This window comes from Canis aureus, chromosome 36 (genome assembly GCF_053574225.1).
Source record: "Canis aureus isolate CA01 chromosome 36, VMU_Caureus_v.1.0, whole genome shotgun sequence".
Lineage (NCBI taxonomy): Eukaryota > Metazoa > Chordata > Mammalia > Carnivora > Canidae > Canis > Canis aureus.
Genome location: NC_135646.1, coordinates 9,858,884 through 9,880,954, shown reverse-complemented (window position 1 = coordinate 9,880,954; position 22,071 = coordinate 9,858,884). Strand labels below are relative to the sequence as shown.

Sequence of the window (22,071 nt, the reverse complement as noted above, 5' to 3'; positions counted from 1 at the left end):
AGATACTTTTTAAATAGGAGTTATATTTCTAGAAATAGAAAAAAAGTTTTACAAAAGGTTACTCTTCAGGGGATCCATGGGTAGCTCAGCAGTTTAGCACCTGCCTTCAGCCCAGGGCATGATCCTGGAGTCCTGGGATCAAGTCCCACTTTGGGCTCCCTGCGGGGAGCTTGCTTCTCCCTCTGCCTGTGTCTCTGCCTCTCTCTCTCTCTCTCTCTGTGTCTCTCATGAGTAAATAAATAAAATCTTAAAAAAATGTTACTACTCATATTAATTAAACGTATGATCATTATAATGTTATTGTAGACGAAGAGGCTTATACTGCTAATATATATTCATTATCAGGTTCACTTTAACATTGGGTCTAGATATTAGAATGGATGATGTCCATTAATAAGAGATTTGAAAAAATAAATTATGATACTTCAATGTAGAGAAACATCACACAGTTGAGAAAAAGAAGGATGTACCCATACTGGCAGATGTCCTACAATATTGTTCATTGTGGGGAAAAGAAGCATATTGCAGAGGAGGGTACAGTTTAACATCATGTGCATACAAACTGTGCTCATACACAGATAAGCACACTATTTATTTTAGATATATACAGAAAAGGTCTTGAAAACTATACACCAAATTGTCAACAGTGGTTGACAATCCTACCTGAGATTGAAATGATTACTTTATGCATTTCATTAAATTTTGAAATTTTGCTATAGGCCTGAATTAATATTATAATAAGACTAAGTTGTTATAAAACAACAAATTAAGGAAAGAAAAAAGGAGTTGAGAAATACATAGAACGTAAAAGGAAATAGTCAATCTACCCAAGGTTGCTGAATTATTGTAAAAGTGAAAAAATGTTTCACATGCTAAAGTGCAGTCTATATAAAATGTCCACAGCTTTCATACTTAACAGTTGCAGGTATCATTTACAAATAGAGGTATTTAAAACATTATTTCATTAAGTTGGCCCTGTTTCTAAAGGTTTCTAAAATTATTCATATTAATTAATTGAAAAGTATGTAGTATTTGTCTTTACCTGGGAAGTGTTACAGACTTTAAACAAATGTAATTTACTATATGTATTTCAGAATAGAGAGACTAAATCAAATAATAATATCAACTGTGTATCAGTCCAAATACTGATATACAGTTACTGTTATAACTTTGTAGTTAACAATATTTTATAGTTTGAAATTTTGTCCAGTTCTCTATGACAACATCCTTGATTCTTTGTGATTAGATTTTGGAGCAAATAAGATATGACAGTGATTCTTATAAGTCATTATAATCTAAAACTGTTAGTTATTATGGTCCAAAATTTCCCGGACCTTACAAAATCTGTGTCAGTTGAGGTCAGTGCCCAGCCACTGCCCCCAGAACCATCCAGGGAGAACACTGTTTTCTGCCTACGGTGCCGTCTTCTGGCTCCCAAAGGTGCAAAACAGAAAGATTGTCACTGGCAATATTGCCTTTTTGGTTTTACCTCACCAAAGCCTTGCTGTGGGTAACACAGAAATGGGCAGGGACACGCTACTCTTCAACTCTTCAACTCTGATCCAATCATGATGATGCACACAAGGCAATTCCTTTCCTTACAACCATGCTCTAGCAGGGCTTGGGCAACATTTAGGCAGAGGCTGAGTTGGGGAATATGCACCTTTTCTTTCTGTTGCTATTTCCTTTTCTCATTTCCTGGTTCCCTGCTTGCAGGCAAGCATCAAATATCCTCCTTATTCCTCCTTAATGAAGGGCACTTTTCCTGGATGCAAATAAGCTTTTAAAAATGGATACCTGGGGTGGGGGTGGGGGGGCGGAAATGGAAGGGGGCTCAATTTTTAATGTAGATCTAAATATCAGTTTAAGCTTAGTCTGAAGTTCTGTGACATGAAACAGATTTATGAGTTTTCTTAATACTACCTATGCTCTATAATCATAAAAATTGCTTTTTCTGGAAACTTTGCAAGAAGTATTCTTTACTTACAATGTTGTTTGTTTGCCTTTCTCTAAGAATTTGAATTGCTTTTTTAGATTCAGATAATAATTGAAAATTTATATTCTTTTGTAGTCTTGCTACTTCCTTGCAAATCTAGTACTCCAGAAAGTAGAACCAGCCAAATAAATTGTACAATTTGATTTAAAATTGCACTGCTAGTCCTGATACTAAGGACAATTGTAATTTTGCCTTAATTTTCTTTTTCACTCTTACCAGATGGCATTGAAACTATAAGTATGTTTAAAAAGCACCTGTGAAGAAATTTTTTCACTTTCTAAATCTCTTGTCCTAACTATATTTCACAAGTCATTATTGTTCAGTGATTTATGTGTTTGCCATTTTAACTCTGATGAAAATGTAAAGTTACCTTGGGTAGACAGACTATCTATTAATTTTGTGGCTATATGTTACTTAGAATTAACATTTCTAAATGAATGTAATAATGATATTAGAGAAATATAGAGTACTTAAAAATTGTTTGTTTGTGTTTTAACAAGTTGTTAAATGGGAGGACCCTTACTCACCAAGCCTATAGAGTTCAGATACATACACTAAAGGTTTTCATCCTTAGTGAGAAAAGGATCCTCACTTGGATTATGAGGGTAGCCAAAGACTTGACACCCACCTGAGATCCATAGCAAATTAGCACATAAACTCCTAGCCTAGGAAGGAAGGCACAGCATACCACTTCAGGCCACTTGGGGGTTATAATCTGGAGCAGTGTGAACCAGGGGCAGTGGAAGGCAGGTTGTATAATGTCAGGAGGGTAGGATGACCCCTGATTCCCAAGGGAGGATATGATTGGCTTCTTTGAATAGCTAGCAAGGAACCAAAACCCATGACTCAGGGATAAACAGAAACTGTACTTAGCCCTTTGATAAGACTTGTTTGGTTAAAAGACCTTTTTCAGGGAAGCAGAGTTATGAGGGGTGCTTGCAAGTAGGCCTCCCCAGTTTCACCAGATGTCACGGCAGCACATAGTATCAGGCCTTAGTTTTAGGCTTTATGATACAAAGAGAAACCATGTCATCCTCTGTTTATGAGGAACAAATACCTCTCTGGTAGTTTTAAAAATGGTGTTTTATTATAAAGACAAAACACAGGGACTCAGGAAATCCAAGTCCCAGAATTATAGCAAGATACTGGGAACCCGATTTTTATTGTGTGTTCTTGAAAGATGGTATCTCCTTCCCTTTTTCAAGGATGATCTATCTGTGCAACTATGTGTTTTGGAGGTTTGCTCTTTGTGGACTCTTCCTCTTCCTAATAATTTTGGATGCTCGTTAGAAGAGCTACTTTCCTCCACATTGGAAGTACTTGACTTTCTAGTTCTTATGCCTACTAACAACAGGCAACCTCTTTCTGTGCTTCTAGTATCAAATTCTTAAGAGGGTGTCTATCTTAAACTTTTGCATTCTTGCAGAGGCATTAACACCAGGCTAAGTCATATGCTTATGGCAGATTTATGAATAATATAAAACAGGCATACACTCTGATTATGCGTAGCTTTAGCTGAGGTACATGTGGAGACATATGATAAAACATGGCTAAACAATTGAGCAGATACTGGGAGCAAAGATTTCCTCAGTGAGGAAAGGTATGGGAAGCAGGACCTCCCACAATGTGCATAGCAAAATACCTCAAAGCATTAAATCAGGTGCCCTCTGCAGTTTTGTCTTTCAGAAAATAAAAGTGTAATCTCTCATTCATTAAGTCAAATGAGTGAATTGCCCTGTCTTTTTGCTCTTTCTCCTGCTCTCTGCCTCCTCTTCTCTAAATATGTTGTCTTTTTTCTTAATATTTCTCTCTCCTTTTGAAATATACAGCCATTACCCTCGTCCAGGCAGCTTTCCTTTCAGTGTGGGTCTGTTAAAGCTGTCCTCAGACTCCTCCAGACTGTCTTTCTGCCTCCAATGCCCAGCCCAAATGATCCTAATGAAACACCAGTTTCAACAAACCACCTTATCTACTTGCTATCCCTTCTGAATTTTCTTCAAAGCCATACCTTCAATTCATGTCTGCTATATATCTGTCCTACCTCTTGACAAAAGGGGAAATAGCTCTCTAGAAAGTTCTACATCTACACAAAAGACTGAAATTACAGGGTAGGAGATCAAGATTTTAAAAGATAATAATAACCTTCAGTGTTCATATATGTTTTGTTGCATTTGTCTGTTTTCCAAACCAGATTATAACCTCTTGGAGGATAGGAATTAAGTCTCATGGCTCTTTTTAATCCCCTGTAACCCATTCAATCACATATACTTTTGATTATGGTGATATTGTTGATTTCTTTACAGTTAATTATTTGATTCAGTTGCTTACAAGAAATTGAATATAGCTATTATGTTTTACCTAATGGAATTACAGAGTAGAAAAACAGACAAACAGACTGGCTTACGTATGACATATCAATATCTTAAAGCCACAAACTGAATGGGGAGTGCCAACAATGGATTAGTAATCTTTTTAGTAATATTACAAATAACTCACTTGTTGATTTAAGGATAGGCAAGACTTTTTATTAGTGGAAACACAGGTTTTGATTAAAAAAAAAACATAGGAAAGCTCATAGAGTTAAAATAATAAAGTTATTCCTGGGGAGAAAAATCACCTAATAAGGAGACATGTTATAAAATACAAGTTTGAATTAAATACTACTTCTCATGCAAAATGTGTATTGAAAGATACATATATACCATTATATTTCAATAATTCATTGAAAACAATGAATCATTTTCTATACATTTACTTTTCTCACATTGAAATTTATTTTATTCTTTTTTTTGAAATGTATTTTATTCTTGTATCACCTTACTTTCAAGGTGAAGATCATATATTTGCAAATCATATCTCAGGTATAGAATTTAGGATCTTTTAGTTTTGTTATGTCTTATTACTGATCCTATATGCATGTATATATGATTAGGTAGATATTTAGCAATGTTACATTTGGAGAAACTAGGGCAATGTACTATGAAAAGTTTTCATTTGTTTTTTTCCTTTAAATTTGAAAAAATCCTTAAGTACTTCTAAGTGTGTAAGAATTAATATTTAGTTTATAGAAAATTTCAGAATATTCTAATTTCAAACTTAGGAAAGGATTCTGTGTTGTTCTAAGCACAACTTCTTTCTTCAATTTGTGGTTTTCTAAGTGCACAAAATAAATTCATCCTGACTCCAGACTGACAACACTGAATTGACAGCTGATAAAAGTTGTCAGCATTGCCTGTCATATTGAAACTTACCAGAGTACAAAAAAGCTTGTAAAAGCTTCAAGTTATCCTGTCAATACTGGCATTTCATTAAAGATTAATTAAGCCAAATTTGCTTGTTAATAAAGCTCAGAATATCAATCAGTTATAGCACTAAAATATGGTTCTAACTTGTATGTTATGTGGTGTGTATATGCATATTCATAGTTAGGAAATGAGATATTATAAGTCTTTTTTTTTAAGTTTATACTAAAGGCAAACAGTGTACAAAAAAATGTAGAAGATTTTTAATTAAAACTAGATCTGAGTATACACACAGCCAAGACTAATTTCAATATGTGCCACAACCAGAAAAATAGGGGACAAATGAAAACCATTCCAGAATCGATTTTATACTTAACTTTCATATTGATTCATATATTAGAACAAAATTAATTTCATTTGAAAAATGAAATAGACCACTTTGTATGTCCAACTTATCTCAATATAAACTAGTGAAAAACTTGTTAAGGTTCTACCTAAATTATATATTTAATGAATTAATCAATTGATTAATTAATTAAATTGCCAGGCCCTCATGATTCTTTTGTTCTCTCATAGCAACAATAAACATGTCTTTTAAGGCTTCTGTGTTACTTGAAATCATTAACTAGCAACTTATTTAATTAAAAATAAGTTTATTCATTATATAACAAATATTTACTGATAATGTACTATGTTCTCTGTATTCTGCAAAGTGATAGAAATAAAATGGTAAACAGACACATTGCTTATATTCATGGATTTACCAGTTTACTGGTAAATAATGTACATAATGTGAACATATTTCAGTAGTCTTACCATGCAAATTTGTAGCTCTAACAAGTGTTATGAGGGAGAGATTTCCAAGACTATATGAGTCTTTGATTGGGGGATTTGATGTAGTAGGGAAGTCAAGGAAGGCTTGAAGAGGTGACCCTTGAGTTTAGATCTGAAGGATTGGTAAGAATTATTGGTATAAAGAATATGAAAAGGATCTGCCTAGGCAGAAGAGCTGCATGAAGGCCCAAAGACAAAGTAAGAGTTCAATAAAGGTTATATTGTGTTACCCCAAAGAGATATTCTAAAGTCCACATCCCTAGTATCTAGAATGTGACCTTATTTGGAAATAGGGTCTTTGCAGATTTAACAAAGTTGAAATGAGGTTATTATAGTCGGCCCTAATCCAATCCCCTTATAAAAAGGGGATGTTTGGATACAGATGTGCAGAGAGAAGACTATGTGAAAAGACACAAGGAGAAGATAACTTTTAAGTCAGGGAATGCCTGAGGCTACCAAAAGCTAGGAGAGAATCCTGGAGCACAACTTTCTCACATGCTTAAGGGGGAACATGGCCCTGCTAACACCTTAATTTTGGACTTCTGGACTCCAGAACTGTGAAACAGTAAATTTCTGTTGTTGTAAGCCATCCAGTATGTGGTACTTTGTTACAGAAGCCTTAGGAAGCTAATATAAGGCCTGAAGGCAGGTTGGTATAGATGAAAGATAACAATAAGAGTAAGTCCGTCTGAAGAGAAGATGGAGCAATAGGTAAGGACCATGGAGAGTCCTAACGGCCATTTTTAGGAGTTTTGTTTTTAGTCTCAAAGCAAAGGATTTAAACAGTATAAAAAAAAGAGATAATAGTAGCTTAGACAAGAGTAGTGATAATGGCTAAGAAGAGTGTCAGTGGGAACAAGGTGGTGGATTTAATAATCATAAATAAATTACTAAAAAGCAAATTTGCTCAAGGACATCACTCCAGAAATTCTCTCCTCTCTTTTACATTAATTTTTCAATCTATATTGGATCATTTTCCTTAGCATCAAATATACTAACTACTTCTTCCATCTATTTATTTTTGGTTGCTGGCAACAGATTGATTGAGATATAGTTGACATATAATGTACATATTAAAAATATAATGTTTAATAGTTTTGGTTGATATACCATGAAGCTATTACCATGAATCGAGATAATGAACATATCCAAGTCCAGAAGTTTTCTGGTGCCCTGTATAATGACATCCTTATCTCTGGTAGTATTTAGTACCCTGAAATCTATTTTATCTAATATGAATATAACCCCTCCAGTTTTCTTTTGCTTATTATTAATATGCATATCATTGTCCATTGTTTTATTTTTCACTTATTTCTATCTTTGCATTAAGGCGGTTTCCTTGCAGAGGAAGCAAATAATTGCATCTTGCTTTCTTATCCAGTCAGATAATCTTTGCCTTTTAATTGGGAATATTGAGTTTATATACATTTAACGTGATTTTTGGCATAGTTAAGTATTAGTCAACTATTTGCTATTTGCTTTATGTTTGTCTTATTTGTTCTTTGTGTTTTTCCCTCTCTACCTTCTTTTGAACTGAACATTTTTACTATTCCACTTTATGTGCATTGGTGGCTTATTAGCTATGATTATTTTAGTGGTTGTTTCTACCTTTAAGTAATATTAAGTGATGTACCACTTCACAGACAGTGTAAGTAGCTTATAAGAATGTGTCACTCTTACATTTCTCCTAACCTTTCTGTTATTATTGTTATGCTTATTATTTTATATATGTCAAAAAACATCAATTATCTTTGAAATATATTTAAATACTAAGTTCTGGATTGTTATTGACTGATATGTTTTGCTTTTCATTATGGTTCAGATTCTCATACTTCTTTGCATATTTGGTAATTTTTTACTGTATGCTAGGCATTATGAATTTAGCTTTGGGTGCTGGATATTTTTGTTATCCTATAAATATTCTTTAGCTTTATTCTTGGAAATAGTTAAGAATATTATTTAGTTTTGAGCTTTTGTTGTCCCACAGGCAGGATCATTCTGAGTATTCTTCTCAACTACCCCATGAATTATGTGTTTCCTTGTCTGAAAAACACTTACTATTCCCAGACCTGTATGAGCTCGGAACATTATTTCCTCTAATCCTTCCAAGTAGTTATTCTTATAGCCTTGGGTTGTTTCTTCAGCAACATGTGGTGATCAGTACCCAGCCAAATACTCAAGGGGAAATGTGTGCAGATTTCTAGAGTTTTCTCCCTGCTATTCTCTTTTCACTATGCTGTCCTCTCCAGGAAAGATTGTTTATACTTTCAATTACATCACTCATTTTCTCCTTTAAACCCCTTCCAATCTGGCTTCACTCCCTCTGAACTTCTTTTCAAGTCACCAATGACCATCATTGTGTTATAATCTAGTGGTTGATTTTCCCTCTGACCAATCTGGCCCGCATGATATTTGACCTCATCTTTTACTCCCTTCACCCACTCCACTACAGCTCTTTTTAACTCCTCAAACCTGGTATGCATGATTTTGCCCTAAAGCATTTACACTAGTTTTTCCTTCTGCTTAAAGGGATCTTTCTTCAGGTGTCTGCCTGCCTCACTCCCCTTTTTAAACACTTAAATTTTCAATAAGCCTGATCATCTTACTTAAAACCGTAATAATTTATGATAACTAGTCTCTAAAGATGACCCTCAATGAACTTTATATAACCTCTCCACCTTGAAGCTGGGCTGGCTTGTGACTTGTTTACAACTAATAGAATGTATCAAATATGACAAACTAGAACTACTGAGGCTAAGTCAGAGTAAGCTTTGTAGCTTCCAGCTTCACTTCTTGAAATACTAGCTCTCAATATGGTTCACTGACAGCTGTCTCTCTCAGAACCCAGCCTCCATGTTATGATGCCAGATTCACATGGAGAGGTCGCATATAGGCTCTTTTAGTCAGTAACTTCAGCTTACTTGGGCTGCTGGCCATGTGATGGAGTCATCTTGACCCCGCAGCCCAGACAAGAATCTTGGCTAGTATCTTTCTTTTTTTAAAAAAAAAATTTTATTTATTTATTCAGGAGAGACACAGAGAAAGAGGCAGAGACATGGGCAGAGTGAGAAGCAGGCTCCATTCAGGAAGCCTGATGTGGGACTCGATCCTGGGACCCCAGGATCACGCCGTGGGCCAAAGGCAGCGCTAAACTGCTGAGCCACCCAGGCATCCTGGCTAGTATCTTTCTGCAAGTACTTGAAGAACTCCAGCAAGAACCAACTAACTGAGCCCCGTTAAAACACAGTATTATAGGAGGTAATAATAAATTGTTTTAAGCCACTAAGTTTTGGAGTAGTTTATAGTGAAGAATAACTGAAAATCCCTTTTGTCCTGTTTAATTTCATATCCCCTGCTCTATTTTTCCTTTTTATTCTGAGAAATTATTATTCTTTATAGATTGTATGATTTACCAATTTATTATGTTTCATATTCATTTTTGTCTAGCCGTCTCCACCAGATTAAAACTCCAAGAAGATGCCAATTTGTGTTCTTCCATAATATATGTCAATTACCTAGAACAGTATGCCTGGTGCACAATTGGGATTCAATAAATACATGTATAAAGCATGAATGAACAAGGCATTCTATTATAAAAAGTTAAACAAGAATAATTTTAGAGATAATCACAAATTCACTTTAAATGTGGCCATTCCAGAAAACAAAACGCTAAAACAAGATTTCACAGAACGTCTTCTAATTTAGGGGCTTATAAATAGCAAACTGGAAGGTAACTGTTAGGAAAAATAGAAACTACTTGAAATTATTTCTGAATATTAGAAAATTGTAAGGCTCTTGGTAGTGATTGTATATTAATATAAAATTTTATGAAGTCATCTTGAACAAAAGGCCTAAATATTTTTATTCAAAAGTAACAAAATAGGGACGCCTGGGTAGCTCAGTGGTTGGGCAATGGCCTTCGGCTCAGGTTGTGATCCTGGAGACCCAGGATTGAGTTCCACATCAGGCTCCCTGCATGGAGCCTGCTTCTCCCTGTGCCTATGTCTCTGTACTCCCCCGCCCCCCGCCTCTGGGTCTCTCATGAATAAATAAATAAAATCTTAAAAAAATAAAAAATAAATAAAACTTTCTAAGGTTTTTTAAAAATAAAAGTAACAAAATAGAATTTAAAATGAAAAGGATGTAGCCGTGATTTTTTAATAGAAGGCTTTGTTACAATACCCTTTTTTGGGTAATTAAAAAGTTAACATAATTACAGTTATACATTTATTAACATCAGTTTGGCATTATTTAATGGAATATCTGCTGGAGATTGACCTGAATTTGTGTTCAAGATACATAAAATATATATTTTTTAAAAAAAGAGAAAATGATAGACATTGACTTACGTTTGGTGTCCAAACGCAGCTCAAATTGCTTTCTGTGAGTGATGTCTTACTATTCCTTTAAAGACATTTTATCTTGAAAACTATATTTCATTTCTTAGTTAAGTAAGTGATATGAAAAATGGCCATGAGTTTTTAAGGGAAAAAAGTACTTTTTAAGAATGTTCACTGAAAACCTTTTAAAACCGCAGGGTCTGAATTTTAAAAACATTTAGGTAGATTTATTTTTGATATATAACCAGAATCTTGATTTCATTGTAAAAGAATCATCAATATTTGTCTTCTATTTCACATGTCAACATGCATTCCTAAACAAACCATAACAAAGAAAAATGCTGAACATGCTTCTGTAAGCTTAGAATGTATGTAAATTTTATATTAATCCTCTTTGACTCCTTCTCAATTTGAACATTTTGCAAGTGTGATTGGACAGTTTATCAATTCTCATGCTCAGTGAATGTAGTCATTGAGCACATGCAGCTTAAAGCAATGAGGCATAACTACTGGGGGTACGTAGAAACATCCGTCTGGGGAGAGAGAGCACAGAATCAGCATACAGACTGACATGTCATAACGTGAGCAAAGGGCAAAGGCTAAAATTTAGCCTATATTTGCAACCAAAGCCAAGCTAAGACCAAGCAGCACACTGCAGCACACCGAAAAATCATGTTTTACATGTTTGCTTTATAGACGAGACTATTTCTGTTTTATTTACCTTCGTACCATGCAACCTGCACATCTTAAAAAAAAAAAAAAAACCACAAAACAATGGCATTGAGCAAGAATACATGATGTCAGTTGCTAAATAATTTACAGTGCTACTAACAGATTCTAACCTAACATTACCCCTATTCTACATTATTTTCCTTACAGAATGGAGTCTTATGGCAACTAAGTGTTAAGTAGAGTCAAAAAAGTACCAAGTATACCCTTGGAAATGAAGCTTTATATACAGAGTGACTTGAGATTATAGAGTTATTGTGGTAGAACATTTATTTAGTGTCATGCTAAGTTGGTTGCTTTTCTAAGTGCGCAGGGCCTGAGACAGGGTGAAATGAGTGAAGTGGACACGGTGGGCACTTGTAGACCCTATCTAAATGGGGCAGCTGCTACTCACCTCGACTAGATAGTTTCCATGCTAGAACATGGGCTCAGGGCTGTCAGGGGTTTGATTCACGAAAGAAAAGCTAGAAATATGTATTTATCATGTCAAAACTCTTAACTAATAAATATTAAAATTTATTTCATTCTTCCATGCTCTATGTAAGGCAAAAGAACAAAAAACCTAAAACACACACACACACACACACACATTTGTAGATTAAATTTGGTCCAGTTTACTAGTTGGAGGTTATGCCTCTACTCTTTTTCCAAACAATGACCATCAGAAGAACCTCTCTAAAATTTCCTAACTTTCCTCATCTACCAAATTATCTACACTAATAAGGTAGCAAAGAAAAAAAATGCTGTATTTCTGTAGGCTAATTCCTTCAACTGTGCTCAGTATACCAGCTCCCAAAGCCTCCATTTTTCATTCTTTCATTTTATATCTGTTTATTGTCTACTTTGTACCTGGTACTGGTTTAGCTTCTTAGATATCAGGAATGAATAAGGCATCTTAGTACCCTATTCTCAGAAAGCTTATATTCTTTTTTTGGGGTGGGGAGATGATCAGTTGATAGGAAAATATGATTAATTTCATTTAGTAATAAATGCTTTGAAGAATATTAAGATATTAAGACAAGTTCATCTATTAGATAATGAGTACCTGTGTGGGTCCTTTTATTCTTTTAAGTTTTTATTTAAATTGCAGTTAACATACAGTATAATATTAGTTTCAGGTGTACAACACAGTGATTCAACACTTCTTCCACACAATACTCAGTGCTCATCACAAGTGCACTCTTTAATCCCTATCACCCACTTAACCCATCCCCCCATCCATCTCCCTTCTGGCAACCATTTGTTTGTCCTCTACAGTCAAGAGTCAGTTTCTTGGTTTGCCTTTCTCTTGCTTTTTTTTCTCTCTTTGCTCATTTGTTCTGTTTCTTAGATTCCATACTTTAGTGAAACCATATGGTATTTGTCTTTCTCTGACTGACTTATTTTGCTTAGCATAATAACTAACTAGCTAACTCTCTAGCTTCATCCACATCATTGCAAACAGCAAGATTTCATTCATTTTTTAAAGATACAATCAGAGTTAAGTTTTGGCCATGTTAAGTCTGAGATGCTTATTATACATACAAGTGAGGTGTCTAATTGGCAGGTGGAAATATGAGTTTAGAGTTCAGAAGAGAGGTCAGCAGTGGCCATTAATATTTGAGACCCAATAGCATATGGGTTGTAAAGCCATGGGACCAGGTGAAATAATTTAAGGAGCCATTATACAGAGAAAAAAGGGGGGAAAAATCCAAGGCATAGCTCCAGGACGCTCCAATATTTAGATGAAAGAGGATTTTAGATAATAGAAGAATCAAAGAAAGGAAATAAGAAATACCTAGTGAGGCAGGGGAAAAGCCAAAAAGAGTGGTGATGCCACAGAAGCCAAGAAAAAATAGTTCAAGAAGGAGGGCCTAAATGGTTCAATCTGTTGAGCATCTGCCTTCAGCTCAGGTCATGATCCTGGGGCTTAGGGGATCCTGGGATTGAGCCCTGCATTGAATCCCTCATTGAGCTCTGCATTGGACTTCCTGCTTGGTGGGAAGCCTGCTTCTCCCTTTCCCTCTGCAGTTCCCCCCAACTTGTGCTCACTCACGCTCTCTCTCTCTCAAATAAATAAATAAAATATTTCCAAAAAAATCATTCAAGAAGAAGCAAATAACCAACTATTTAGCTGGAGATCCAGCAAAATTAAAAGAGTAAATAGCTATTGAAATTAGCATTGGAGCATGGGGGTCACTTGTTCTAAGAGCTATTTCAGTTGAGTGATGGAGTTATATGGAAAAAAACTGACTCTGCAACTTTATCTTAAAATTATTCCTCTTTTATATTCATCAATTCGGTGAATGATACCACAAAATTATTCAAGTGAAAAAAAAAAAAAACCCAAACTAGGAGTTATTCTTGTTCCTTTCTTTTACTTACCTGCTGCATCAAATAGATCAACAAGTGTTTTTGATGCTGTCCTCTAAATACATTCTTAATCTGTCAATCATTTTTCTCTTTCTCTGTGAAGGAGAAAAGACAGACAATAGACAGTGTCTTCCAATAAGTGTATTGTGAAAGTGAACCAAGAAGAGGAATTATAGCTGCAGGGAAGTGTGCTTAGAAAAGCTGGTTTTCTAAAATAAGAAGATTTTAGAATATGTATACTGCTAGGATTTGATTCAGTAAAGATGATGCAAGAGAGCAGACAATTGCAGGAGCCAAGTTCATGAGGAGTGAGCAGCAGTGGGAGCTAGAGCACAAATAGAGAGATTTGATATGAATAGAGACATTTCATTTAATGCAAAAAAACCAGAGGGGGGATGGATATAAGCCTAGTTATAGGTAGGCAGGTACATTCTATAATGAAAATGGGAAAGCTTTACACTGAATCTATTTTATCAGGATCATCATTTGAGAAGAGAGAATAAGTGGAAAAGAGCTAAGGCTGGAGGTAGGGCAATCACTGGAAAAAGGAGGAGGTTTGAAATACTAATTTTGGATAGTGTCAGACTAAGTATACAGTATAGTGGGATCGTGGAGCATTAACAAATGCTATTTGTCATTTATGGTCATATATTTAGAGTGAAATAAGACAACATTATTATATATTATAAGACTTGTACCATTTAGTAGGCTGAATAATGGTTCTTCTCAAATATCAGGTTATAATCCCTGAAACCTATAAATATTACCTTCTATGACAAGAGGGACTTTGTAAATATGATTAAACTAAGGATCCTGAGATAGATTATTTGTTTTTTTTCTGAATCTGTCCTAAATGTAATCACATTAAGATTATAATGTAATCTTACAAGAGGGAGGCAGAAGGAAGTTTTGTCAAAGAATAAGAGAAGGTGATATGATGAGAATAAATTCAGCTTATTTTAAGCCACTAGGTTTGTGGTCTTTTGTTATAGCAGCAATAATAAACTAATACATTGCCATGCCATGAAGGCAGGGAAGATGATATAAAACTCAAATGGAAAGAAAAGCCTAAGGATGTCTCTGGTTTTCTCTTTTATTTGGTCTCATGACTCTATTTCAAAGATGTGAAAAATGAGCTTAAGGAGGATGCCATTCAGAAAGAAGCCTGACCACAGCCAGGCCTGCTGAGCGGAGAACGATAGGATGCTAGGCAGACTCCAAGCTGTCTGACCACCCCCAAAGATGAAAGACACAGAAGAAAAGGTGGGATTGAAGTACACCACATCAGAATACCAAACTGCTATATTATACTTGAAGAGGGAACATAAAGTTGAAATTGAAAATGTACAGGCTCGGCTTGAACTTTAGGCATTTCATATCCAACGTGAGCATGCATTGTTTACTCATGAAAATCTCAAACACAAGATAGAACATTGGTGGTGAGGAGAATGTGAGATATGAGAGATATGTGTATCTCCACTGAAAATAACAGTTCTCCAAAGACGCACAGAAATGTGTGCATCCAGACAAAGAGACTTTCCTCAAAAACTGTGAAAGTGAGGGCAAGATAACCAGAAGTAACCAGATAATACCCGAAAAGCTGAATATCTCCTCTTTAAGCCAACTGTCTCCCCCAAATGACAACAAAGCCATCCAGGTACCACTTCAGTCTGTGGAAGGCATCTCACTGAGTCAGCAAAAGTCATCACCTTCCCTTCCCACAAAACCCCTACCAGCAGCCATCCCTCCCCACCCTTCTCTCCTACTTGGACTTGGACCTTTGCCATCAGAACCTCTACCACCACCTCCACCACCTCCTCTACCACCAAGTGCTGGGCCTCCAACTCCTCTGCTACCACTTCCGAACTCCCATACTCTGCCCAACAGTGGGGGCCTCCTCCTGCTCCAACACCCCCAGGACATGCACTCCCACCTCCTCCTGGACTCTTTTTCCAGAGTTGGCCTTTCTTCCATCCAAAATCCTTGTAGGCCACACATTGAGCCAAGTTGTCCCATGAAGCCTTTTTACTTGACTAGAATACAAATAAGTGATTTTTAAAAAGCCAAAATGATACACCAACTTTCTGTGATTCCTTAGAAGGAAGTACCTATTCAGGATACTAGTGAATTTGAGTATTTATTCTCCAAATATGCAAATCGGCAGAAGAAAAAAAACCTCTGTCAGAGACCTAAAAGAAAAAAAAAAAGGTTGAAAAGATCCTCAAGTTATTGCATGGAAAACAATCTCAAACTGTGGGAATCTTGATACCTAGTTTGCATTTAGAAACAAAGGATTACAACAGGTCATTTTTAATGTGGATGACTCTGGTTGATCTGGAGACCCTGGCTGCCTTATATGAAAATAGAGCCTACAAGGATGAATTGGTTAAAATAAAATATTACAAGGCATCCAAAGAGGAAGAATTGAAGTTGCTGGATAAACTGAGCAGTAAGTATGCTTGAACATCTTTCTTTGGGCCAAAGTGAGAAGTATAATTTCTGCCTCCCAGCTCTGAATAATTGTACCAATTGCACCAAAATTGTGCTGGGACCTATGTCATAGCACCATTATCCTCATCACCTATTGTATGAAGCAGAATGACCTGACTCTTGGAGAAAGCAGCCAGGAGATTTATGCTTCTGTATATATGTCTCAACCTTTTCCTCATCCCTCATGATTCTCCTTTCTTGTTCTAGCAGCTTGTTAATTCTTCCTAGACTAAACATTCTGGCCAAAAGGGTAACTGAGGAAGGAAGAAATCATTGCTGTGTTTGAAGTTCTGTTGATGGAGTTAAAAAGATGTTAGAATTAAAATTGATTTTTCTAAATATTGTATCCAGTAAATACAGCCTGAATGTGCCAGATTTTCCCCCAAATCCCTCCACTTCTCTGTCCAATTGGCATGTGACCTTTTTATCCTCTTTGCATGTGCTTGTTTCTCTCTCTATTCCCTTTCTAGAGTTGTTTGCTGAATGGTTTGGATTGTCATGCTACAACCTTTGAAAACCTAGAGCTCTAATGGGGAACTGAGTGACTCTTGCCTTGACTGGACTCTTGGGTCTGCAAACCACAGATAAGCATATGGGGTTCTGTAGCCCCTGGGCCTCACTCAGCTTTTCATGGCCCAGGACTAAGAATATGGGTCCAGAATGGATAGAGGGATCCTTTGCCTGTTGCCACCTTGAGTGTTTCATGTTCAATTCAGGCCACTCTTCTCAGAGCGGAAATGAAGCAAGGGATAGAAAGAAAGAAGAAACTAAACAATCAGGTTTAGGATGGCACATGAGCACTAGAGGCATCTAACTTTCTATGGCTTGGATTGAAACTTTCATGCCTTGACTCTGGACTGAACATGGAGCTCAACACGGGGCTTGATCCCATGACTGGGAGATCACAACCTGAGCTGAAACCAAGAGTCAGAGGCCAAAGCAACTAAGCCATCCAGGTACCCCTAGTCTCTAACTATTAAAGAACTATTAAAGAAATTATTTCCATAGATATATATGTATTTCTTCACTAAAATACATATGAATGGAATTTATACATAATGTTAGCTCATTTTCAAAGCATCCTATCTTCTTTTGAAAAATCTAGCCTGAACTCTTTAGGTATTATTTATGAGATATCGAAAAATAACACACCATATTTGTGTCTTTTTAAAAGTTTTGGCTGTTATAATGAATATTACATATTTCTCAAGTGAGTTATTTTTGAGACAAATGTATATTCCATCATACTGTAATTAGGACCACAACATTTCCTAGAATGTTGCTTACATCTTAATGAAAGGATAATCATGCCCATGAAGCTTTATATTTTAGACATTACATTTATTTCTCTGTGGTTCTTTCACTTTGAGGAAACAATTTTCATTCTTTTTCATTTTTAATGCATCATGCACCAAGTGGAAAAAAAAAGATTGTCTTAAATGAAACTGAGTGTTGTCTGTTGATAACAATTCCAATATCTGTATGAAGCCCCTTTTCTCTCCTTGTACAGATTGTTTAAATTCTCCATTTCATTTTATTGAGGATTTCTTAGATGTTTCTAAAATTGCTTTTATTTCTGCATCTTTTTAAAGATGATCTATATGTAAAGAGGATTACAGTCTGCAGTGACATGGGAACCTAAGAAGCCAACTGGGACCAAAAGGAAGGGGAGGCAATACCAATTATGATATAAGAACAATAAGAGTACACCTTTGTAGAGTCTTTTTAAATTTTCAAAAATTTTTCATCATATAATGATACTTCATAATATATCATAATCTGCAGCACACAGAAGCTGAGATCTGAGCATGTTACAATTTATTGAATTACAAGAGAGCAATTTTACAAAATTAAAATTTCAAAGTGGATTTTCTTTTGACTGTTCTTTGGAAAGGCCTGTTTCTTTAGTTGAAATAAGTCAAGAAGATTTAAGATTGGCCCTAAATAAAATAACTTCCTCATGGGAGATGAAGCCTGACAGTAAGTAGTGCTGGCACCCATATTCACTGAAGTGGGCTCCTCCCTGGGTTTTATCATGGACTGTGTTATTGTTCACCTGTACGTTCGACCCTTCTCTGTGGAAAGATTATACCTGGCCATAAAAATTGAACTCATGTATACCCATATGGGGTGTTTTGGTCAATGAAATGTGAACAAAAGTATAAGATTTTGGTTTGTGGTAGAAGCTTTAAGAGTTGGTACATGCTTAGCCATTCTCTTTTCCCCTCTCCTATGATAAGGGGACATATTGTGTCCTAAAAGAAGATGCTAATGACAAAGCTACAGGCAACCAACAATGGATATGTATGATAAGTGAGAAAGAAATCTTTGTGTTATAATTTCACAGATATGTTGGAGTCATTTGTTACTGAAGCACAATCTAGACTGGCCTTGCTGATACTAGTTTGTTCAGAGTATTAGGGACTTCAATATCCTATTCTCTAGTGCTGCTACTTATTCCCTTTGTAATATTCTGATCTAATGTGGTCAAATGGCACTTCTTTTGATCTTCCATTTGCTAAGAGAACACCAATATTTAAAAGATTTTACTAAAACTAGGTGTTAGAAAACTGTGAAACAAACCCAGAATCTAGTGTGATTCCTCATATTTCTACTGATGTCCCAGTTCCATATGGAACTCCAGGATAAAAACATCTTGACAGAAGTCTCTCCTACTCTTGGCTAGCAGTTGAGTGGCTCTTACCATCGGTAGCAGATGCTTCAGAGGTACACAGATCAGCTTCCTTTTCAAGAAAGGACTCATTGCCCAGCTGTGAGAAGCATCCATTAAACTCAGGTTCACCTCAGCTTGAGTTAGGGCCATCTTCTCCTACGAGGAGCCTCAGTAAGTGACTAAGCCAAAATCTAGTATAAGCACCTTGCCATTTCCTTTCAATGGGGCACTTCTCTAAGGGGTGATCTCTGCTCTGAGGCTCCCAACTGAGTGCCAGAGACTTTGTCAGATCTCCTTGCTATCTGGCAGTTTCCCCTGCCCAGTCCTTTTTCCTGCTTCTTCACAGATACTACTTTCCAAGGTAATTTTGTACTTCTCACTTTGGCTTGGCATCTGCTTCTCAGGGGGACAAACTTGCACAATATTCACCTACTTTATGAGAATGCCTTCCTAGATATAAAATCGGGACTACACAGACAACCCAGAAAGAATGCCCCCCACCCCCATCCTCTTCTTCCTATGGCTATCCTTCTCAGCGCTTGTCTCCTGTCTGTTTATTCACGGGGCAGCTTTACCATCAGATATGAAAAGTTCTCCTTGATAATTTTCTCAAGTGCAAAGTGAAGATAATAAAAGTAACTTCACCATAGAGTTGCACCAAGAATTAATAGCCACTGTTACTAAGTACTCCTTTTTTTGGCAGGTTTTACATGTGCTAATTTCTTTCATTCCCTTAGCAGGTGAGGCAGGGCAAAGAGAGGATTAGTAACACACAGCTAGTAATAGGTTGAGCTGGGACTGGAGCCTAGACAATGACATCATAGCCCATTACTTAACCACATAGGTCAGCTCTCTCTCCGGAAACTTTGTGAAGAACCTAGCAACATGCCTGTTTTGGATTTAAGTTTACCATTTGTTGGACTAAACATTTGATAAATGTTAGATACAATGATTATTTATTCATTTTCAAAGTTGAAGGAAAAATAATTTGAATATAATTTGAAGGAAATAGAGGACATTTAAAAGAAAAAGCCAATTCAGTGAATTTGAACTTTATCTTGAGGGCATTGAGGAGTTATTGAGAAGTATTAAGATGGGCCTGACATTCAGATTTATATGTTAGAAGACGGATTCTACTTGTAGTGTGGTCAGTGAACTGAGCTTGGCCATAAATGTAGTCAAGGAAATGATGGAATTTATTCACACTAAAGATTAGGGCAAGCTGAAGTATGGAAGTAGCAACAGGAATTAGAAAAAAAAATTGAAACAAAATTTAAGAAACTCATATTTAGACTAGCCTTGACATTAAATTGAGTCATGTTAATCTGGACATTTAATCCATCTGTACTTCAGTTTATTCCTTTATAGAAAAGAGTCTTTTGGATGTGGATGAGGTAAATGCTAAAGTTTTTTTAAAAATTGTATGGTATCTACTTAGAAAGAATGAGGGGGAAGTTATAGGGAGGGGAGGGAGGGAACAGAGTAGATGTAATTGTAGGCATGAATGCAGTGGAAGAGATTTGGAATAACTTTGTTTTAGAAGCTTCGTGCATTAATGGCATTCTTAAGAAAGCATTTTTTTAAGGCAAAAATCTAAGTAGAGGGCATTTAATACCACAGTTAATATTCTTCTAGCATTCCAATGTACTTTTAAACTCCCTTAACATAATAAATTTACTTTTTAGTCTTAAGAAAGAGGACTTACAGCAACTTAGAACTGTCACTTAAACATGAGGAAAAAGGTCAGTCATAGTAGGGATATTTGGTACTTTAGTGAAAAACATTAAGCAAGCTCCTAATAAAACCAACTTTCCTTTTAAAAAAAGATCCAGGACTTATGCAAATCAAAAAATACTGGCAATCAGAGAAAATAATTTGCTATAGAGAATAGTGAGTTGAATCGATATCTCAAATAATACAGATAATTACAGGGAAAGTAAAGAAATAAGCTCCACTTTACTCTCTTGTGCTTTGGCAAATTGTGTTGCATCTGCTACAGACCTGGCAAAGTAAAGTGTATCATTTTGGAAATTGCTGCTGAGTGTGGTTATTGCACACTACCACAGTGGAGATTTCCACAGTCATTGCAGAACTGAGGTGACAGGGTCAGTAAGTGTTAGCACTTTTGGGGCTCTTTGTCAGTCTACTGAATAGCTGACATCAACTTCAGGAGGCAGAAAAGTATCAGGGTATATTTTCATTTGGCATAGCTTCAACAAATAATGGTTGAGTGAATAAAATTTTTACTCACTTGTTTATACTTTTATGAGGTTTCTTGAGTGTTTACTTAAATGAGAAGTCTAGATGATAATTGATTTTAAATTTTCATCTGTTATCATTCTAAAAATTGTCCAGAAAGAATCCATATTTTATTTTTAAAATATCAGTAAATGCAAATGTAACAGTGAAGACAAATGCAATAATATTAAATATTTATTCTAGTTTAGGGTACCATCACTTCTTGTCTGAAATACTAAGATAGTCTATTTACCTGGTATTTTGTCTTTCTGTAGCCTTTCTACACAATGTAGCCAAAGAGATTTTTCTGAAATGAAAATCTGATCATGGCATTCCATGTTTAAATATCTCATTGTTTTACCTATTTAAAAAAAAACACACAAAAACTTTAGTAGGTTACTACTAATACATAACTAATGCTATGTAAGAAATCACATCAAAACTTTGTTGCCTAAAACAACAAAAAATCACTTCCTTTCTTCACCATTTCTGTGGGCCTATGATTCAGGAGTGGTTTGGTTCAAAAGGATGTGAATAATAGGAATCAAAGATCACTGGGTACCATTTTGGAGGTTGGCTATCATAGTTGCTTTTCATTTGTTTAGTTTGAGGTAAAGTCCAAACTCTAAGACGTTGCTTACAAAACCTTTCATGATATGACCATTTCTTATATCTTCATTCTGCTACTTCCTGGATCATGCTCAAGCCATTTAAAAAAAAAAATCCCTATTCAATTCTTCTAATGTACCATTCTATTCCCACTCTCATCTTAGATCTCATATTCCCATTCTGTTAATTGACTCACTCCTACTGATTCTTAATGTTAAATTATTAGATATTTAAAAAATTATTAGATATTAATTACTCTTTTATGAAAGTTTCTCCTTGACTTCCCATTAATTAATGGGTGACTTGGTTCTGTACCTCTGTAATATCTTGTCTTTCTTAAATTATAATATCTACCATATTTTTTAATGATTACTTCCCCCGCCCCCGTGTATATACTAGTAGCCTTTGAGATCTATAAGGGAAGGGGCTTTGCATGTTTTGCTCATCATTTTACCTCATTGCCCATCCCAAGCCTGAAATGTAGAAATATTTGTTGAATAAATGAACAATTATACAAATGAATGTAAGGATATCTTGACTCTCAGTAAATGACATTCTTCTAATTTT

The 22,071-nt window shown here is 35.7% G+C and overlaps 1 protein-coding gene and 1 pseudogene across 11 annotated transcripts in view; both read left to right on the top strand.

Annotated features, from left to right (window-relative positions):
• LOC144305783 (formin-1 pseudogene) overlaps nt 1-16,254 on the top strand; it is a 43,648-nt pseudogene extending 27,394 nt beyond the window's left edge.
• The window catches only part of SPAG16 (sperm associated antigen 16), a 911,935-nt gene that overhangs the window by 297,569 nt on the left and 592,295 nt on the right, over nt 1-22,071 (top strand). The gene's annotated exons all lie outside the window — the stretch shown is intronic.